A 20,720-nucleotide genomic window follows, 5' to 3' on the forward strand; every position below is an offset into this window, starting at 1 on the left:
TCCCCCCAAAGGTAGACTAATCCAGGTACTAGACCTCCAACTGGTCTGTGCCTGAGTTAGTCAGGTAACAAGTCCCAAAGAGTCAATGTCTGTTTGCCTGGATAATTTGTCGGCGTTGCCGTTTTGCTTCCCAGGGCAGTAGTGGATGGTAAAGTCAAAAGGCTGCAGTGCCAAACTCCAGTAGCTTCTGGCCCATAGTCTGTCAGTAGGAGGCTTGCGCACAGTCCCCTCCAAAACACACAGTGACAGTGGGTTCTGTCACATGTCTCCCCTTTTAAAAACAGACTAACGAGGTTCCTGACCCTCAACTGGTCTGGACCTGCGTTAGTCACAAACTTCCACCCCAGGCAACCAGGAAAAGTAAAAGTATGACTCTGGCGCTGGGGAGCAAAATTGCACATAGTGTCTCCCATGAATAAAAACAGCCGCTGCAGAGTGGGAACAGCTGTCTGCACTCCTCTGATCCGGGGCTGGGTTGCAGATATTGGGGGGAGCTGAATAATCCTCTGCCCTGATGCCAGCACTTCCGCTGGTAGGGAATGGAGGCTGGTAGGGCTATGCATTTGGGGAGAAAACGGTACTTGCTTTTCTCCTGGTGTAGTTACCAGCCGCTGAGAAGATATCTTGCAGGGACTGTCTCCCGGATTCTTCATCTCTGGTTCTGATGCTGGGCAGAGACCATCAGTGCTCTGTCCTGTAGCCAGCGCTTTTGCCGGGGGGATAAACACTGGGGTAGTGTCCAAGTGCTGGGGAAACGGCTCACTGAGGTCATCCCTCAGACTCCCTGGATCTAACTCTGAGGGTGGGCAGAGGCCAGCGGCACTCTGCCCCGTAGCCAGCGCTTCTGCTGGGGGGATGAACATTGGGGTAGTGTCCAATTTTTGGGGAGGGAGAATTGCTTCCTCTACTCCCGGTGGGGATATCTGCTGTTGGGAAAACAGCTCACGCGGATCCTCTCTCAGACTCTCCGGATCCAACTCTTTTTCTGATGCTGGGCAGATGCCAGGGGCACTCTGCCCTGTAGCCAGCGCTTTTGCCGGGGGGATAAACACTGGGGTAGTGTCCAAGTGCTGGGGAAAAGGCTCACTGAGGTCACCCCTCGGACTCGCTGGATCTACCTGTGAGGGTGGGCAGAGGCCAGCGGCACTCTGCCCCGTAGCCAGCGCTTCTGCTGGGGGGATAACCACTGGGGTAGTGTCCAAGTGCTGGGGAAACGGCTCACTGAGGTCACCCCTCGGACTCGCTAGATCTACCTCTGAGGGTGGGCAGAGGCCAGCGGTACTCTACCCCGTAGCCAGCGCTTCTGCTGGGGGGATAACCACTGGGGTAGTGTCCAAGTGCTAGGGAAACGGCTCACTGAGATCATCCCTCGGACTCCCTGGATCTAACTCTGAGGGTGGACAGAGGCCAGCGGCACTCTGCCCCGTAGCCAGCGCTTCTGCTGGAGGGATGAACATTGGGGTAGTGTCCAATTGTTGGGGAGGGAGAATTGCTTCCTCTACTCCCGGTGGGGATACCTGCTGTTGGGAAAACAGCTCACGCAGATCCTCTCTCAGACTCTCCGGATCCAACTCTTTTTCTGATGCTGGGCAGATGCCAGGGGCACCCTGCCCTGTAGCCAGTGCTTCTGCTGGGGCACCAGATGAGATACTCTGGACTTGCTGCTGATCACCATTTCCCAGCCTTCCAGCGCCTGTCTCAACTCCCCCTTCTGAGACCTTCATGCTATTAGCTTGTCTCGCTGCCTGGGGGACCTCCAGTGCGTTCCGGCATTCTAGCGCTTGCAGTGCCCTCTGTATCATCGCTGCTTCTTCCATTGCAGTTAGTACGGGAAAAGGCAGGGTCACCCCTGGCCCCATTTGCTTCTCATCTTCGTGACTGTCTGCTATTTCTCTCGGACAGTCCCAGGCAACGGGAGCCATGCCAGGCTGCTGATCACCGTCAAACAGCCGCTTGTAGGCAATCACGAGCTTCCATTCCTGCTCAACCAGGAACTCCAATTCCTCCAGGTCACACGCCCCGTCGGGGAGGTCCAGCTCCTCATCTCGGAAATCCAGAATGTGTTCCAGCTGCCACTCCTCATCGCTCCCAAAGTCTGGGTCTCCGTACATTTTTTGATGGAGCAGCCCCACGCCGCCATAGCCAACGCCTTCTGTCGGGCTGCCATCTGCTGTACCTGGCCACATTTGAGCCGCGAACCACCGGAGGGCTCTGTAGCTGGCGTCCAGCCTCATTTCCTCCTGGACCAATCTTCTGAGCTCCGTCTTCCCCTCATCTCGCGGTCGTTCCCTCAGGAACACCTCTCGCGCACGGTACTGCTTCCGGTACATCTCTGTGGAGGAGGGAAGGATCTTCCCCTGATGGTGCCGCTCGTGGCTTAGCGCCTCATGCCAGAGTTGCCGGCGGATCACATCCTCCCAGCCGAGCCTGGTGTGCTCTGTCACTGGTCCCCGATGGCGCTTCCGCATGCCTTGCAGCCTCCTCCCGAACTCCGCTCTCATGCTGGCTGGTCCCCGTATCACTCCTCGGCAGCTGCCCAGATCTTGAATCCTGGTGGTGGTTTGGATGTCCTGGACTGCAGGAGACATCCCACCGCTGCCAACCAATGTAACGGATCTTAGTACCCCAGCTGAGCACATCCGCCGGACCTGTGTCTCCTGTCTTCCAAACGCACCCACAGCCTGCGGAGAAGCCATATCCAGCCCTTAACCCCTCAATCACGAGACAATCCACACAGGTGTTGAGGGTTAACCATGCAGAGCTTAAACTGTTTATTACATTCCAAGACACAGTTTTACACACAGTTAGGGAAACTCCCTTTAGCCTGGCCACAGCGGGGGAAGGGGACAAGGAGCAAGCCAATGGGAACTGAACATTTTTACATTGAAACAGTCTCTTAATACACACCCCCTGCGGAGAAATGTCTCCAGCTCAGACCATTGTCCACACAATTAGACACAGAAACAGGAGGGGGGGGGGGGGGGATGGGTTGTAACATTACATTACATTAACTCAATGCCATGAGTCAGTTGTTCAGAGGATGAATAAAGGGAAAATAAAATGCAATGTCCCAAACTCATAAGAAAATGACACAAAGGGGTTTACAATCCAGGGACAGGGTGATCCGTCACCCATAGTGATGGTTAGTACCGTCACATCTCTTCCCCCCAAAGGTAGACTAATCCAGGTACTAGACCTCCAACTGGTCTGTGCCTGAGTTAGTCAGGTAACAAGTCCCAAAGAGTCAATTTCTGTTTGCCTGGATAATTTGTCGGCGTTGCCGTTTTGCTTCCCGGGGCAGTAGTGGATGGTAAAGTCAAAAGGCTGCAGTGCCAAACTCCAGTAGCTTCTGGCCCATAGTCTGTCAGTAGGAGGCTTGCGCACAGTCCCCTCCAAAACACACAGTGACAGTGGGTTCTGTCACAGGATCTATAGTGGTATGGACTGGGTAATGTGTTAGGATCTCAACTGGTATGGACTGGGTAATGTGTTAGGATCTATACTGGTATGGACTGGGTAATGTGTTAGGATCTATACTGGTATGGACTGGGTAATGTGTTAGGATCTATACTGGTATGGACTGGGTAATGTGTTAGGATCTGTAGTGGTATGGACTGGGTAATATGTTAGCATCTATACTGGTATGGATTGGGTAATGTGTTAGGATCTATACTGGTATGGACTGGGTAATGTGTTAGGATCTATACTGGTATGGACTGGGTAATGTGTTAGGATCTATACTGGTATGTACTGGGTAATGTGTTAGGATCTATACTGGTATGGACTGGGTAATGTGTTAGGATCTGTACTGGTATGGACTGGGTAATATGTTAGCATCTATACTGGTATGGATTGGGTAATGTGTTAGGATCTATACTGGTATGGACTGGGTAATGTGTTAGGATCTATACTGGTATGTACTGGGTAATGTGTTAGGAAGGAAAGGATGCCACATCGTCTGATGGAAATGAAAATTATCACCCTACAGAGGGCCGAATTCAAAGACACCCCGAAAATCAAAGTGAAAAAACAATGCAGCAGGGGAGTCCATTTTGCTGAAATTTCATTGCAGGACCTCAGAATGGTCCTCAGTAGTTTGTATGGCCCCCACGTGCTTGTATGCATGCCTGACAACATCAGGGGATTCTCCTAATGAGACGGCGGATGGTGTCCTGGGGTATTTTCTCCCAGATCTGGACCAGGGCATCACTGAGCTCCTGAACAGACTGAGGTGCAACCTGGCAGCGTCGGATGGATCAAAACATAATGTCCCAGAGGTGTTCTATTGGATTAAGATCAGGCGAGCGTGGGGGCCATTCAATGGCATCAATTCCTTCATCCTTCAGGAACTGGCTATATACTCTCGCCACATGTCCTGCATTGGCATTGTCTTGCACCTGGAGGAACCCAGGACCCACTGCACCAGCATAGGGTCTGACAATGGGTCCAAGAATTTCATCCCGATACCTAATGGCAGTCAGGATGCCATTGTCTAGCCCAGTGGTTCTTAACCTTGTTGGAGGTACTGAACCCCACCAGTTTCATATGCGCATTCACCGAACCCTTCTTAATTGAAAAAATAAAATATGATTTTTTCAAATTCAAAACATAGGTATATATTTAGGTATATATTTATACATAGGTGCACAAAATGAACAAAATCATTAAAAAATAAAACCATAAAAAAAAAAAAAAAAAAAAAAAAAAAAGGCTCCATAGCTCAGGGGTTAGAGCACTGGTCTTGTAAACCAGGGGTCGCGAGTTCAAATCTCGCTGGGGCCTCCCTGCAAGTGTTGGCGACTGTATCTCAAAAAACAAAACCATTAAGAACAAAGAACAAAACCATTAAAACATGGGGTGTCAGGAGGGCACACACTGGGGTTGGGGGGGTTGGGAGGGCATACTATGGGGTGTCAGGAGAGAACACACTGAGGGGGGAGGTGTTGGGAGGGCATACTATGGGGTATCAGGAGGGCACACACTGGGGGGGCTGGGAGGACATACCATGGGGTGTCAGGAGGGAACACACTGGGGGGAGGTGTTGGGGAGGGCATTCCATGGGGTATCAGGAGGACATACACTGGGGGGGGGGTTTTGGGAGGGCATACCATGGGGTATCAGGAGGGCACACACTGGGGGGGTTGAGAGGACATAGCATGGGGTGTCAAGAGGGAACACACTTTGGGGAGGTGTTTGGAGGGCATACCATGGGGTGTTAGGAGGGCACACATTGGGGGGAGGTGTTGGGAGAGCATTCCATGGGGTATCAGGAGGGCACACACCAGGGGGTATTCACAATGCTTTATTGAACTAAATGAAAAGGACATGCATTTCCATCTGTCAGCTAACAGCACCTCTATGCTAAGCTGCAGTAACTCAGCAGACGTAGCATAAAGGTCCTTGTAAACAAATTCACCATGTACAGCTAGCTGAGCCTACCTCCAGGAACATTCACTCGGCTCCCTCTGCTCAGCTGCTCACACTTCCCTCTTTCAGGCAGGCGCGATCTCCGTGGTCAGGTACATCCCCATCCTGCCCACTCACGCAGCAAGCAGCCTGCAGGAGATAGGCTGGAAACCTGCTGGGGGAGGTACAGGGGGCGGAGTGTCAAGTGTCTATGTGTAATGGCTGTGAGTTGTCCCGACCGCAGCTCTGATTTCCCGGGGTGCGCTCGGCCTCACAATCAGTAATATTTTCTCGGGGGGGAGCAATTGCCCCTTTGTCCCCCCCGCCGAACCCCGGAGACTGACTCACCGAACCCAGGTTAAGAACCACTGGTCTAGCCTGTAGAGGTCTGTGTGTCCCTCCATGGATACGCCTCCCCCAGACCATCACTGACCCACCACCCAACCGGTCATGCTGAACGATGTTACAGGCAGCATAATGTTCTCCACATCTGTCAGGAAAGAAAGACGCCTCTAAGTGCAGTATTAAAAGGATTTATTATTTGGTGCAAGGGATTAAAAAAAAAAAAAAAACACTTACAAGATGGCAGAGATAACAGACATGTATTAATTGTCCTCTTCTGGTTTGCTGTGTCCTCTGTCTGCTGGGTGAGGGAGGATGAGAGAGTTGTCCTGCAGCTGTCTGGATTCCCTGGTGACGTGGAGGAACGAGGAAGCGGAGAGGCAAATGGCGACCCAGGTTTCAGAACCAAGCTGGAACGCACACGGCTGATATGCCCAACGCCTTCTTCCGACGCCATAACGCAGGGCTTGACAAATTTTCCTGAAATCTAGGAGCCAGCTAAAAAAGTTAGGAGCCAGTTTTTTTTTTTTAAACTAACAACCAGGCTTTATTTAATAAAACGGATACTAAATTTACACATAAATACGACTAGAACCCCACTCTCCTCTATAGCACAATTGGATGAAAACAGACTGTCTGTCTCTTTCCATCCGATGCCATCTGATCCGATCCACGGGATGGATAGAAAATAGAACCACCATCCGTCTGCTTTTGGTGGACAGGATCAGATGGCGGCAGATTACTGCTCCATAGAGGAGAATCAAGGGTCCGATCAGGTCTGCCTGAAAAACTGACAGGCGGACCTGATCAGACAGCCCGTGTGAAAGGGGCCTTCGGCTGTGGCATGGCAATGAGGAAAAAAAAAAAAGGATATATATATATATATATATATATATATATATATATATATATATATATATATTTTTTTTTTTTTTTTTTTTTAATAATTGGAAAAAAAGAATTTTTTTTTAATAATTAAAAAAAAAGAAAAAAATATATATTTTTTTTTTTACATTTAAAAAATAAATTAAATAATAATAACCACACTCCCTGTCAAAGGTAACTAACTGGACAGGGAGATGGTAATGAATAAATTGAGAACAAAAAGGCAGTGGAAACAGTCATTACAACAGTCATTACTCCCGGCCTCCACAAGAGGGCGCCAGTTCCCCATTGGAAGCCTGTCATCTCAAGTAGGCCGAAAAGCCGGGGCCTCGATTTTCGGACGGCCCGGAAGTCCGTGCACTCCGTGCGCGGAAGTCCGGGCAAAAATGACAGGACACCTTCTGCAGAGCACCCCCAGGCGCGAGGTCGCTAATTCTAGTCGCAAATGCGACCTGGCGCCCGGGGATTGTCGAGCCCTGCCATAACGTGTTTCAGAGCATGTGCGGCTCCTTCGTCAGACCTAAGCCCATGTTTGTTCAGCAGGCACAGAGTCAGAGCCTTGTGTTCAAACTCTCCGTTGAGAGCCAACTGACGACCTCCCGGCCCTTTCGACTTCCTCTGTCCAATCAACGCCTCACAAGACCATCAGGATAGGATAGTCTTGTGAGGAGTTGATTGGACAGAGGTAGCCAAAAGGGTCGGGAGGCCATCGATTGGCTTTCTGAGAGTTTGAACACAAGGCTCTGAGCCTGCTGAACAAACATGGGCTTAGGTCTGACGAAAGAGTCACACATGCTCTGAAACGCGTTACCGCCCAACGCTTTCCCCTGACGCCATACAGGCCACGAGCGTTGCAGCTTGGTTCTGGAACCCGGGCCACCATCTGCCTCTCCGCTTCCTCGTTCCTCCACGTCACCAGGGAATCCGGACAGCTGCAGGACGGCTCTCTCATCCTCCCTCACCCGGCAGACAGAGGACACAGCAAACCAAAAGAGGACAATTAATACATGCCTGTTATCTCTGCCATCTTGTAAATGTTTTTAATCCCTTGCATCAAATAATAAATCCTTAGAATTCTGCACTTAGAGGCGTCTTTCTTTCCTTATATGATCCTATAGAGCTGCTTCTCACACAAGTGCTGCCCTCAGTGCAACCGCTCTACCGCAACAAAGGACCAGACAGCCTTCCTCACCAGAGCGCTGTAACGCTCCTGCGTTTTTATTAAAGGCTGGATTTGCAGCTGCAAAATCTCCACTCAGTAGTCATGTAGAGATGTGTTGCATACCAGATCCAACTCTCCAGGACTCATCACCGTGGGCCTGTCAGCTTCAACATACAGATATATACACACTCAATGAGATGTTCCTGGAGTGATAGGATGTATATGATAGTATGAAGGTGATGTGCTGAAGGGACAGGTGTGAACAGTGACAAGGATGGTAATCACTTGATAGGTTTTGTATAGGAGAGTTCAAGATGGTATTTAGGAATGCAGATAGGTTAGTATCGAGTATGCTAACAGGTGGTGAGGACAGCAGATGACAAATACAGGATAGACTAACCCAGAGCAAGGATAGATAGTAGTAGACAGGAGAGCTAGCAATCTATGCAGCAGTGCAGATGATAGATGGTAGTAGGCTGAAGAGCTAGCAATCTATGTAACAGTGCAGATGATAGGATAGTATAGATAGGTAGTAACAGTCCTTAATGTACATAGGTAGATAGTGCAATAAGGTTATGGAGGGTTCCCCTGCGGGGTACTTATCACTTGTAATGTTAGTAGTTTAGAGAGGTCCAGTAGATAAGGGATGGTCCGGTAGCGAGATACAGGGATCAGTAGCGAGGTTCCGGTCTGCTCCAGGTAGAGGGAATAGCTGGAGGTTCCGATCGAGAGACAGGCTTGAAAGCATGTGGATAACAAGGCAGGTTGAACGAACAATGTGAGTGAGACTGCCGGCGGTTGAAATAGCCGCTCTGCGGCGCTCAGCAGTGACATCATCGTTCTTAAAGGTATATGCGTACCACCTGAAGAGAAAGGTGGGATGCATTACAGAGGAAAGTGGTGATTAAGGGTACCGGAGGTACCAGAATCTTACAGTACCCCCCCGTTAAGGCCGGCTCCGGAAGGCCTATAGGACAGGTTTCTTTGGGTGTTTCGAGTGAAAGTTCCGTATAAGTCTAGGAGCATGAATATCAGAGGTATCTAGACAGGTGTTGTCTTGGGGTCCATAGTTCTTCCATCTTATGAGATACTGGAGTCTTCCTCTATGGATGCGAGAATCCAAAATTTCCTTGATCTCATACTCTTCTCCGCCTTCAACTTGTATTGGAGGTGGAGGCAAGATGGTAGGCCTTATTCCTTGGTTAGGAACATGGGGCTTCAGTAGCGACACATGGAAGATGGGATGGATCTTGAGATCTGCTGGTAGGGTGAGCTGTATTGCAGCTTTTCCGATAAGTTTTTTAATTGGGAACGGTCCCGAAAATAAAGGTCCAAGCTTCTTGCTAGGGATTTTTAATCTTAAGTTCTTTGTCGATAGCCAAACAAGGTCCCCAATAGCATACTGAGGAGAAGGTCTTCTACGAAGGTCGTAGTACTTTTTTTGTTGACTGTGAGCGTGTGATATAGTGGTATTGAGTAAGCCCAAAGAGTCTTTTATTTGGGTAAGGTAATCCGAGGCTACTGGGTTACTCGATGGCAGGATGCGTGGTGGAAGAAGAGTGGGATGAAACCCATAGTTCAAGTAGAACGGACTTTGCTTCGTGGTACTGTGGGTTGCGTTGTTGTAAGCAAATTCTGCTAGAGGAAGGAGATCCACCCAATCATCCTGCAAGTATGATGTGTAGCAACATAGATATTGCTCAATGCACTGGTTGACTCTTTCAGTCTGTCCGTTGGTCTGAGGATGGTAGGGAGAAGTGAGCTTTCGCTCAATGCGTAAAATTTGACAAAGTGCTTGCCAAAATTTAGAGATGAATTGTGAACCACGGTCGGACAAAAGAGTTTTTGGAATTCCATGCAACTTAAACACATGTTTCATCAGTAGTTCTGATGTTTGTTTAGATGAAGGTAGTCTACGGATAGCAATGAAATGTGCCATCTTTGTCAAGTGGTCCACTGACACTAGGATGGTATTAAATCCTTTAGAGGGTGGTAGTTCTACTATGAAATCTAAGGATACAACTTCCCATGGAACCTGGGGTATTGGTAGACTACAAAGTAGTCCAGATGGTTTTGTGGTGTCAGTTTTGGACCTTGCACAGATGTCACATGAAGAAACAAATTTTTGTACAGACGTCTTCATATCAGGCCACCAAAACTGCCTGGTGAGCAAATTAAAGGTTTTCGTTATACCCTTATGTCCTGCCATGGGCACATCATGCGATAACTCCAAAATCTTGGTGCGCATAGTAGGGGGTATGTAGAGTTTGTCATTGTAATAGAGGAAGCCTTCTGCATCAGTACTTAGTTGTGGTGGAGGTGAATCCATTCTTATACTGTGCAAAATCTCTTCCTTCAAGGAACGGACAACACCAATAATGCGTTCATAGGGTATTATGGGAATAGAAGGGATTTCGGCGCAGTTATCTTCGGTTAATCGTGATAGCGCATCCGCTTTTTTATTTTTGTCTGCAGGCGTGTAGGTCACTAGGAAATTAAATCTTAAAAAGAATAATGACCATCACACCTGCCGGTGGGAGAGAGTCTTGTTAGTCTGGAGGTATTGAAGGTTTTTATGATCTGTATATATGAGTATTGGTAACTGGGTACCTTCGAGCAGATGTCGCCAATTCTCCAGTGCCAGTTTTATGGCAAGCAACTCCTTTTCACCCACTGGGTAATTCACCTCTGGGCTGCTTAGTGATTTTGAAAAGAAAGCAACTGGGTGGAGTGATGAAGTGTTTGTTGGTCGTTGGGAGAGAACTGCTCCTACTGCCATATTTGACGCATCTACCTCTAGAATATATTGGAGGGATGGGTCTGGATGGCGTAGTATGGGAGCAGAAGTAAAGCTTGATTTTAACAAGCAGAAAGCTTGATTTGCTTCTTCTGACCATTTGAATGTTTTTTTTATACTTGTCAGTTGTGTGAGAGGTCTAACAATAGCGGAAAAGTTCTTGATGAACTTCCTATAGAAGTTCGAGAATCCAAGGAATCGCTGTAGGGCCTTATGAGTTGTTGGTATAGGCCAGTCTTGAATACAGGATATCTTACTCATATCCATCTTAATTCCAGTTTTGGATATGAAGTATCCTAGAAATAATATTTCTTCTTTATGAAATAGACATTTTTTTAATTTCACATATAGTCTGTGTGAGAGCAGTCTGGACAACACAAGTCTTACATGTTTTATGTGTTCAGGCATAGATCGAGAATAAATAAGTATATCGTCTAGGTATACTACAACACAGACATCAAGTAAGTCTCTAAAGATGTCGTTTATGAATCTTTGGAAAGCTGCGGGAGCATTACATAGCCCGAATGCCATCACAAGGTATTCGAATAGTCCGTATCTGGTTCTGAATGCTGTTTTCCACTCATCCCCGTCACGGATTCGGATTAGGTTGTATGCCCCTTTCAGGTCTAATTTGGTGAAATAAGTAGCCCCACGCACCTGTTCAATAAGTTCAGGGATGAGCGGCAAAGGATAGCGATCCTTTATCGTAATCGTGTTTAATTGCCTATAATCGATAATAGGCCTGAGACTGGAATCCTTATTGCGGACAAAGAAAAGTCCTGCAGCAGTGGAAGAAGTAGAGGGTCTAATGAACCCTTTTGTCAAATTCTCATCCAAGTATTCCTTGAGATGAGAAAGTTCATCCTGTGAAAGGGGATAAACATGACCGAAAGGCAATTTGCTGTTAGGGAGTAGATCGATAGTGCAATCGTAATCCCTATGGGGAGGCAACACTTGAGCATTTTTCTCAAGGAACACTTCGGACAGATCCTGATAGCATAGTGGTGCAATTTCATCAGACACCACAGACAGAATCTCCCCATAAGATGGGAGGTTACACGTATACTCACAATAGTGAGAAGGGAAAACCAAAGTCCGTTTTTTCCAATCTATGATTGGTTGGTGTGTGTGTAACCAGGGAAGTCCCAAAATAATAGGAAAATGGGGTGAGGATAGTATGTCAAAGGTGATGGTCTTCACATGTGATTCGTTGGTAGTGGCAAGGAGTGCCTGAGTCTGGTTGGTGATTGGACCAGAAGACAGTGGAATACCATTAATGAAACTAACAGAAACAGGCTTAGATTTTGAAATAATAGGTATTTTATTTAAGGTAACAAAGCGTGTATCAATATAGTTTCCACAAGATCCAGTGTCGACCATAGCCTTGGTGGTGATCCTAGTTTGGTCCCACTGTAATATCAAACGAACAAAAAGATAGGGGTTAGAGAAGGAAGTCGCCAATCCTCCCAGCAAGACATGTGAACACCCACCCTCTTTCCTGCGGACAAGGGGACAGGTGTTTATCAAATGATCCGAGGATGCGCAGTACATGCAGAGATTTCTGGATGTTCTTCTAGCTCGTTCAGTAGTCGTTAAAGGTGGGCGTATGGTTCCTACATCCATGGGAGTAGGGTCAACGGCCGAAATCTGAGAAGGACTAGACAATGGCATTCCCATCTTTTCAGCCCTTCTTTCTCGCAGTCGTCTGTCGATGTTGATACTAAGTTGTATCAAGGCCTCTAAGGTGCCAGGTAAATCCGCTCGGGCGAGCTCGTCTTTAACAGCTTCCGATAACCCGAGTCTGGATTGAGTTCGCAAAGATGTGTCACTTGAGTGGGTAATTCTGCTGAATCCATTTTTAAGGTTCGTTCAATCTGTAACGCTCCTGCGTTTTTATTATAGGCTGGATTTGCAGCTGCAAAATCTCCACTCAGTAGTCATGTAGAGATGTGTTGAATACCAGATCCAACTCTCCAGGACTCATCACTGTGGGCCTGTCAGCTTCAACATATAGATATATACACACTCAATGAGATGTTCCTGGAGTGATAGGATGTATATGATAGTATGAAGGTGATGTGCTGAAGGGACAGGTGTGAACAGTGACAAGGATGGTAATCACTTGATAGGTTTTGTATAGGAGAGTTCAAGATGGTATTTAGGAATGCAGATAGGTTAGTATCGAGTATGCTAACAGGTGGTGAGGACAGCAGATGACAAATACAGGATAGACTAACCCAGTGCAAGGATAGATAGTAGTAGACAGGAGAGCTAGCAATCTCTGCAGCAGTGCAGATGATAGATGGTAGTAGGCTGAAGAGCTAGCAATCTATGTAACAGTGCAGATGATAGGATAGTATAGATAGGTAATAACAGTCCTTAATGTACATAGGTAGATAGTGCAATAAGGTTATGGAGGGTTCCCCTGCGGGGTACTTATCACTTGTAATGTTAGTAGTTTAGAGAGGTCCAGTAGATAAGGGATGGTCCGGTAGCGAGATACAGGGATCAGTAGCGAGGTTCCGGTCTGCTCCAGGTAGAGGGAATAGCTGGAGGTTCCGATCGAGAGACAGGCTTGAAAGCATGTGGATAACAAGGCAGGTTGAACGAACAATGTGAGTGAGACCGCCGGCGGTTGAAATAGCCGCTCTGCGGCGCTCAGCAGTGACATCATCGTTCTTAAAGGTATATGCGTACCACCTGAAGAGAAAGGTGGGACGCATTACAAAGGAAAGTGGTGATTAAGGGTACCGGAGGTACCAGAATCTTACAAGCACCCACATCTCTCCCTTCCTTTCACGTCTGTCACATGTGCTCAGGGTGAACCTGCTCTCATCTGTGAAAAGCACAGGGTGCCAGTGGTGGAGCTGCCAATTCTGGTGTTCACTGAGGCAGGGCAGTGAGCACAGAGCCCACTAGAGGAAGTCGGGCCCTCAGGCCACCCTCATGAAGTCTGTTTCTGATTGTTTGGTCAGAGACATTCACACCAGTGGCCTGCTGGAGGTCATTTTGTAGGGCTCTGGCAGTGCTCATCCTGTTCCTCCTTGCACAAAGGAGCAGATACCGGTCCCGCTGATGGGTTAAGGACATTCTATGGCCCTGTCCAGCTCTTCTAGAGCAGTGTTTCTCAACTCCGGTCCTCAAGGCACACTAACAGGCCAGGTTTGCAAGATAACTGAAATACATCACAGGTGATATAATGTGCTGCTCAGTGATTTCAGAATTCTAGTCTGCATCTCTCCAAGGTAATACTTAAAATCTGGCCTGTTAGTGTGCACTGAGGACCGCAGTTGAGAAACACTGTCCTAGAGTAACTGCCTGTCTCCTGGAATCTCCTCCATGCTCTTGGTAATGGTACGGATTAATGTGCCATCGTGGAGGAGTTGGACTGCGTGTACAACCTCTATAGGGTCCAGGTATGGCCTCATGCTACCAGTAGTGACACTGACCCCAGCCAAATGAAAAACTAGTGAAAAACAGTCAGAAAAAAATGGGTAGGGAAAAAAATGTCAGTGGCCTCCACCTGTAAAACCATTTTTGTTTTGAAGGTTGTCTCCTTTTGCCCATCCAGTGCACCTGTTGGTAATTTCATTAACACCAAAGCAGCTGAAACTGATTAACAACCCCCTCTGCTACTTAACTGACCAGATCAATATCCCAGGAGTTTAACTGACTTGATGCTATACTCTGATTCAAAAGTGCTCCTTTAATTTATTTGAGCACTATATATATATATATATATATATATATATATATACACACACACACTAGGGATAGACCAATTACCGGCGTGGCCGATATGCACTTTCCCTGATATATCGGTATCGGCCTTGGAACTGGCCGATATTTTTGTGACTTCATTCTGCCTTCTTAGGCCGCCTCCCTTGCCTTGGACAGCCTCCTCTGGAGTCGGGCCTAGTCTAGCCACCCACCCACTACAGGATTCCAGACAGCCAGCCACCCACAGAAAGTGTGCCAGCCAGCCAACCACAGGCCCTGTACCAGCCAGCCACCCACAACCCCTGTGCCAGCCAGCCACCCACCCACCACAGGGTGCCAGCAAGCCCGCCAGTAGGCATTAAACAAAAAATTAACATGTTCAGTACCAGATTTGTGTCAAAAATTGTCTTTATTTTTCAAAACTTTAAAATGTACAAAATATCGGCCCATATCGGCCGATACCGAAACATTGTGACCAAAATATCGGTATCAGCCCTGAAAAAAACATATCGGTCTATTGGGCCATACACACTATCAGATTGTCTGAAGACTTTTGTCTGTAGACTTACCAAAACCATATAATATGAGGTCAAACCTGAACACTTTCAATTTGTATGCAATCCGGCAGGCCCTTGCACTACATAGAAAAGGTAAATCTGAAGGAAAAAGTCTTCAGATAATCTGATAGTGTGTATGGCCCTTATCTCTAATAGACACACACACATACACTGACTGCTCAAAAATTTAAAGGAACACTTTTTCTGGAAGAATGGTGAAACATTCCCACAGACACACTCCTAAACCTTGTGGACGGCCTTCCCAGAAGATTTGAAGCTGTTATAGCTGCAAAGGGTGGGCCAACTAAATATTGAACCCTACGGACTAAGACTGGGATGCCATTAAAGTTCATGTGTGTGTAAAGGCAGGCGTCCCAATACTTTTGACATAGTGTAGTTCTCTATGATGTAAGCTACACAGGTATCAGCAATGTCCTAACTCTGTTTAATGAATTGCTATTACAGCCTACTTGTGAAGGTTACACTATACAGAATGCATGCTCAACCTGGGGCCCTCCAGCTGTTGCGAACTACAAGTCTCATCATGCCTCTGCCTTTAGGAGTCATGCTTGTAACTGTCAGCCTTGCAATGCCTCATGGGACTTGTAGTTCAAGTAGCTGCAAAGGGGGGGCCAACTCAATATTGAACCCTACGGACAAAGACTGGGATGCCATTAAAGTTCATGTGTGTAAAGGCAGGCGTCCCAATACTTTTGACAATATAGTGTATCTCATCTCTTATAAATAACCCCCATAGATGTCTCAGCAATCACAGGGCGCTCACCTTCCTCCACCACAGCAGCTGTTGCCGCAGCCAGTAGTCCCGCCACTGAGCGCAAGTCTTGGCTGAGCTGAACCAGACCAGAGAGGCCGCCGTCCTCTCCCCCACCCTAGAACATGAAAGTAAAATTTATCAACTTACAGGAACTTAATAACCTCATAAAAATCAATTCTACTCCTGAACTTTATCGCTTTATCGCTGTCAGTAGGATTCTATCTCTTGTTTTTAGGATTTTGCACCAGTTGATTAAATCGGTGGCCTGTGAACCCATGTGACCTCCAATCTCCTTCCCCGGTATTAATCAGAGCGCACACACCTGAGAGTTACTAACAAACTGCATTGTGGGTAAAAGACAAATGAGAAATACATTGTATTCTGCACACTAATTTAGACCCCCCCCCCCCCCCATTACTAGGTACATTACAAGATGGCTGACCTGCAGGTGCAGATCCTTGTTGTCTGAGATTGGATGAAAACATCTCCCCACCTCTGCAATACCAAAAGGCAACTTTCTGTTCATGAGCTCCAAACAAGGGGGGTAATAATACAAGGCACCTAAAATTGGAAAAATATTTTAAAAAGTCAACATTTTCAGCCCCTCCCACAATGGTGAGATTTTCCCCCAGTAATTCGTGTCTCTGCCCCTCCCACAATGGTGAGATTTCCTGCAGTAGTTTGTGTCTCTGCCCCTCCCACAATGGTGACATTTCCTGCAGTAGTTTGTCTCAGCCCCTCCCACAATGGTGACATTTCCTGCAGTAATTTGTGTCTCTGCCCCTCCCACAATGGTGACATTTCCTGCAGTAGTTTGTGTCTCTGCCCCTCCCACAATGGTGACATTTCCTGCAGTAATTTGTGTCTCTGCCCCTCCCACAATGGTGACATTTCCTGCAGTAATTTGTGTCTCTGCCCCTCCCACAATGGTGAAATTTCCTGCAGTTTTGTGTCTCTGCCCCTCCCACAATGGTGACATTTCCTGCAGTAGTTTGTGTCTCTGCCCCTCCCACAATGGTGACATTTCCTGCAGTAGTTTGTGTCTCTGCCCCTCCCACAATGGTGACATTTCCTGCAGTAGTTTGTGTCTCTGCCCCTTCCACAATGGTGACATTTCCTGCAGTAGTTTGTGTCTCAGCGCCTCCCACAATGGTGACATTTCCTGCAGTAATTTGTGTCTCTGCCCCTCCCACAATGGTGAGATTTCCTGCAGTAGTTTGTGTCTCTGCCCCTCCCACAATGGTGAGATTTCCTGCAGTTGTTTGTGTCTCTGCCCCTCCCACAATGTTGACATTTCCTGCAGTAGATTGTGTCTCTGCCCCTCCCACAATGGTGACATTTCCTGCAGTAGTTTGTGTCTCTGCCCCTCCCACAATGGTGACATTTCCTGCAGTAGTTTGTGTCTCTGCCCATCCCACAATGGTGACATTTCCTGCAGTAGTTTGTGTCTCTGCCCCTCCCACAATGGCGACATTTCCTGCAGTAGTTTGTGACTCTGCCCCTCCCACAATGGTGAAATTTCCTGCAGTAGTTTGTGTCTCTGCCCCTCCCACAATGGTGACATATCCTGCAGTAGTTTGTGTCTAGTGTTGGGCGAACGGTTAAGCCTCAGCAGGAGTTTGAGCTTATTATTAGCTATTCACCCCGTTCGGCAAACACCCAAATTTGCAGGGTGTTTGCTGGGTGTTCCCTGTGCTGCACAGTGCATTCTACGCAAGCTCTGCCCAATAAGGGTGCAGTATAAGCTGGTTGTAAAGGAGCGGCCGGGAAGCCGGCTACAGCGTCCTTAACAACCAATGAGCCATCAGCGGTCAAAAAAAAACGGTGTGGGGGCCCCCCAAACCCCCCCCCCCACAATACATACCAGTCCCTTATCAGAGCATGCAGGCAGGGGAGTCAGGTAAAGGGTGGGGGTGGGGTGGGAAAATGATGAGTGTGGGCCCCCACCCCCTCCTGAACCATACCAGACCACATGCCCTCAACAGGCAGGGGTGCTTTGGGGCAGGGGACATGTTGAAGGGGACAAGGATCTCTTCCCCAAAATCTTGGGATGTGGTTGTGGGGGGTCTGCGGGCATCAGAATCGGGTCTTGCCCGCCATATGTGAATGAATATTGGGTACATTGTACCCCGACCCATTCATCAAAAAAAAAATGTCAAAATTAACTAAAACAGTAGACAGGTTATTGACAAATCCTTTATTAAAAACTAAAAAAAACCCGCTGTCCTCTAATGTAGATCGATCGACAATCACAACGCCGCCACCACGGGACCTGAAAAAAAAAATGCCTCCGCCCACCGCAAAGACAAACTGCCCAATGGCTGGCTTGCCGTTTGACAGTTCTTATATTAGGTAAGAGCGAGGCCACCTGGCTGCAACACCTGGTGGCACCACCCCCCTTGTGACATCACCAACCAGTGCATGCTGGGTCGATGACATAACTGGGGGGCGGTGCCACCAGTTGATGTCACCAGGTGGCCCCGTCCTAACCGAAGAACTGTCATATTTGATGATGTCAGTTGATGTCACCTGGTGGCACCGTCCCCCCTTGTGACCTCACCAATACTTGCTGGGTCAATGACATCACAGGGGGGCGGTGCCACCAGGTGATGTCGCCAGGTGGCCCCGCCCTTACCTATATAAGAACTGTCAAACGGCAAGCCAGACATTCGGTGGTTTGCCTTTGCGGTGGATGGAGCAATTTTGTTGTATTTTTTAGGTCAGGTGGTGGCGTCGTTAATGACGATGGATCTACATTGAAGGACAGCGTTGTTTTCTTTTTAATAAAGAAATTGTAAAAAAAAAACCTGTCTACTGTTTTTTTTTTTATTTTGACACTTTTTTGGTGAATGAGTAGGGGTACCCTACTCATTCCCATGGGAGGGGGGAGGGGGGAGGGAATAGGACCTGGGGGCCCCCTTGTTAAAAGGGGGCTGCCAGATTTCGATAAGCCCCTTGCCCACAGACCCCCACAAACACAGCCCAAGGTTGTGTGTAAGAGGCCCTTGTAGGAGGATGCATGCTTGGATAAGGGTCTGGTAAGTACTGGGGGGAGCACACACCGTTTCCTTCTTTCCTTTTTAAATAGCTGGGTGCCAGCACTTGCAAATCAATTTAAATGTGATTTTAATATTTTTTTTAGTTGATAAATGTCTGTTTTGCTGCAGCAGGTTCTATACATGGTACAGATGCTCCACTTTACAGGCACTTTTTCATTTTTATTGTTGCACTTTAAGCATCATTAAAATCACTGCTCCTGTGAAAAAATGTTGCATTGATACTTGTCCCCCAGGGTAGTACCCAGCCCCCATACCCTTTTTATGGCCAATTACTTGCATATAAGCCTTCATAATGGGGACTTTTGATTTCTTATGTTCGCACCCCATAGCCTTTAATGGGTTTGTGGCAGAATTCCCGAACGGGGGTGTTCAGCCCATCTCTATTTGTGTCATTGTTACCATATAGGAGATCTTGGCGAGGACCGGCCATCTTTTCCAGCTCCTCCTGGGTTAGACTTTGGTTTTGGAGGCGGTCCAGACGGGCATTGGAGAGGGTCTTCAGCGGTGGTCTTGGTGAAGGGTTGGATGTTCCTGGTAGGTGACACAAAGAGTCAATGGGCAGAACCTGTTCCTGGTGCAGCACCATGGCGTCCCACCATTCCTTTACCATGTTCCTTTTCATTTGGGCTCCCAGGGACCCCAGGCCGTGACGTCCTCCTAGAACAGAGGCCAGAGTCATCTTCTCCCCCAACAGGAAGAACCTTCGACGGCACAACTCCAGAAGATCATCGCTCTCCCGCCGTCCGGCCGCCAGCCTTCTGCACTGCACTAATAGAGACGCTGGAAATGTCTTCCTTGTCCGCCCGACCTGGACTAGTCCCACCGCACACCAAGACATGGCGGATCGTGGTCACCTGACACAATATGGCCTCCGCCGGGGGATGGTACATAGCTCTGTGAGAATAGTACAGAAAGATAATGTGAGAATGACATTGTTCAGGCAGGCAATCAGCAGTCAGGAAAAGAAAAACGCTGGCTGCCAGGTGAGATCTAAACTTTACTGCAGATCCTTGCCTGCTCCTGTTCTGTAGATACAGAGGTAAGCCATTCACACATGCAGAAATCATTAAAAAATAGCACTAATTGGCAGCTCGTGTCTTCATAGGAGGCGCTGTCAGTGCGCTACACCTAAGAACAACGCAGGGGATGCCACATTCCAGGAAACATCCCTATTATACAGGCAGATTACAGGAGCAGGGGCTGGAGGAGATGTAAGGGAGGCCGGTCTATAATCTGAGTACTATTGCCATGGCTGGAAATGAGGGATACAATGGGGAAAGGTTAAAAGATTGTACATAGAGCCGATATGGGGAGGTGACATACACACTGATACAATGTATTATAAATAGGAGGACATGGAGACGGTATAGGGGGTGACATACAATGTAGGTATATACAGTATATATATATATATACACACACACACACAGTATATATAGGGGTGACATACAATGAAGTGCCTTTCATCTAACACATCGCTACCCAGTGGTAGAGGCGTGCCTTGCGTTTCAAAGCCCAGTCTGGAGGCGTGCCTTGTGGGCCAAAGCTCAGTCGGGGGGCGTGCCTTGCGGGCCAAAGCTATGTATGGAGGCGTGTCTTGCGTTCCAAAGCTTGGCCTGGGGGCGTGCCATGCGTCCCTCCTTCCTCCTTATTATGGTCTGATCTATATATAGCTGTTTATAAAAAGCACTGGTGGGTTTAACCAATCATTTTTTTGTATAATTCCCCTTCAACCACTTCTGGACGGGAAGGATTTACCCCCCTTAATGACCCGGCCATTTTTTGCAATTCGACACTGTGTTAATTTAACCACTTAAACCCCGGAAGATTTTACCCCCTTCCTGACCAGGGCTTATTTTGCGATTCGGCACTGCATGACTTTAATGGACAATTGCGCGGTCGTGTGACGCTGTACCTAAACGAATTTGGCGTCCTTTTTTTCCCACAAACAGAGCTTTCTTTTGGTGGTATTTGATCACCTGTGCGATTTTTTGATCATGCGCTATAAACAAAAAAA

General features: G+C 47.8%; 1 pseudogene across 1 annotated transcript in view; it reads right to left on the reverse strand.

Annotated features, from left to right (window-relative positions):
- LOC309552507 overlaps positions 1–19,636 on the reverse strand; it is a 158,846-nt pseudogene extending 139,210 nt beyond the window's left edge. Inside the window, exons 1-3 of the transcript in view lie at positions 19,103–19,636; positions 16,070–16,205; positions 15,654–15,759 (exon numbers count right to left, since the gene is read on the reverse strand). The product of the transcript in view is annotated as an uncharacterized misc_RNA (transcript). The remainder of the gene's footprint in view (positions 1–15,653; positions 15,760–16,069; positions 16,206–19,102) is intronic.
- Positions 19,637–20,720: the final 1,084 nt, after the last annotated feature.

This window comes from Pelophylax lessonae, assembly GCF_965119305.1.
Source record: "Pelophylax lessonae genome assembly, chromosome: 4".
In the NCBI taxonomy this organism is placed as follows: Eukaryota; Metazoa; Chordata; class Amphibia; order Anura; family Ranidae; genus Pelophylax; species Pelophylax lessonae.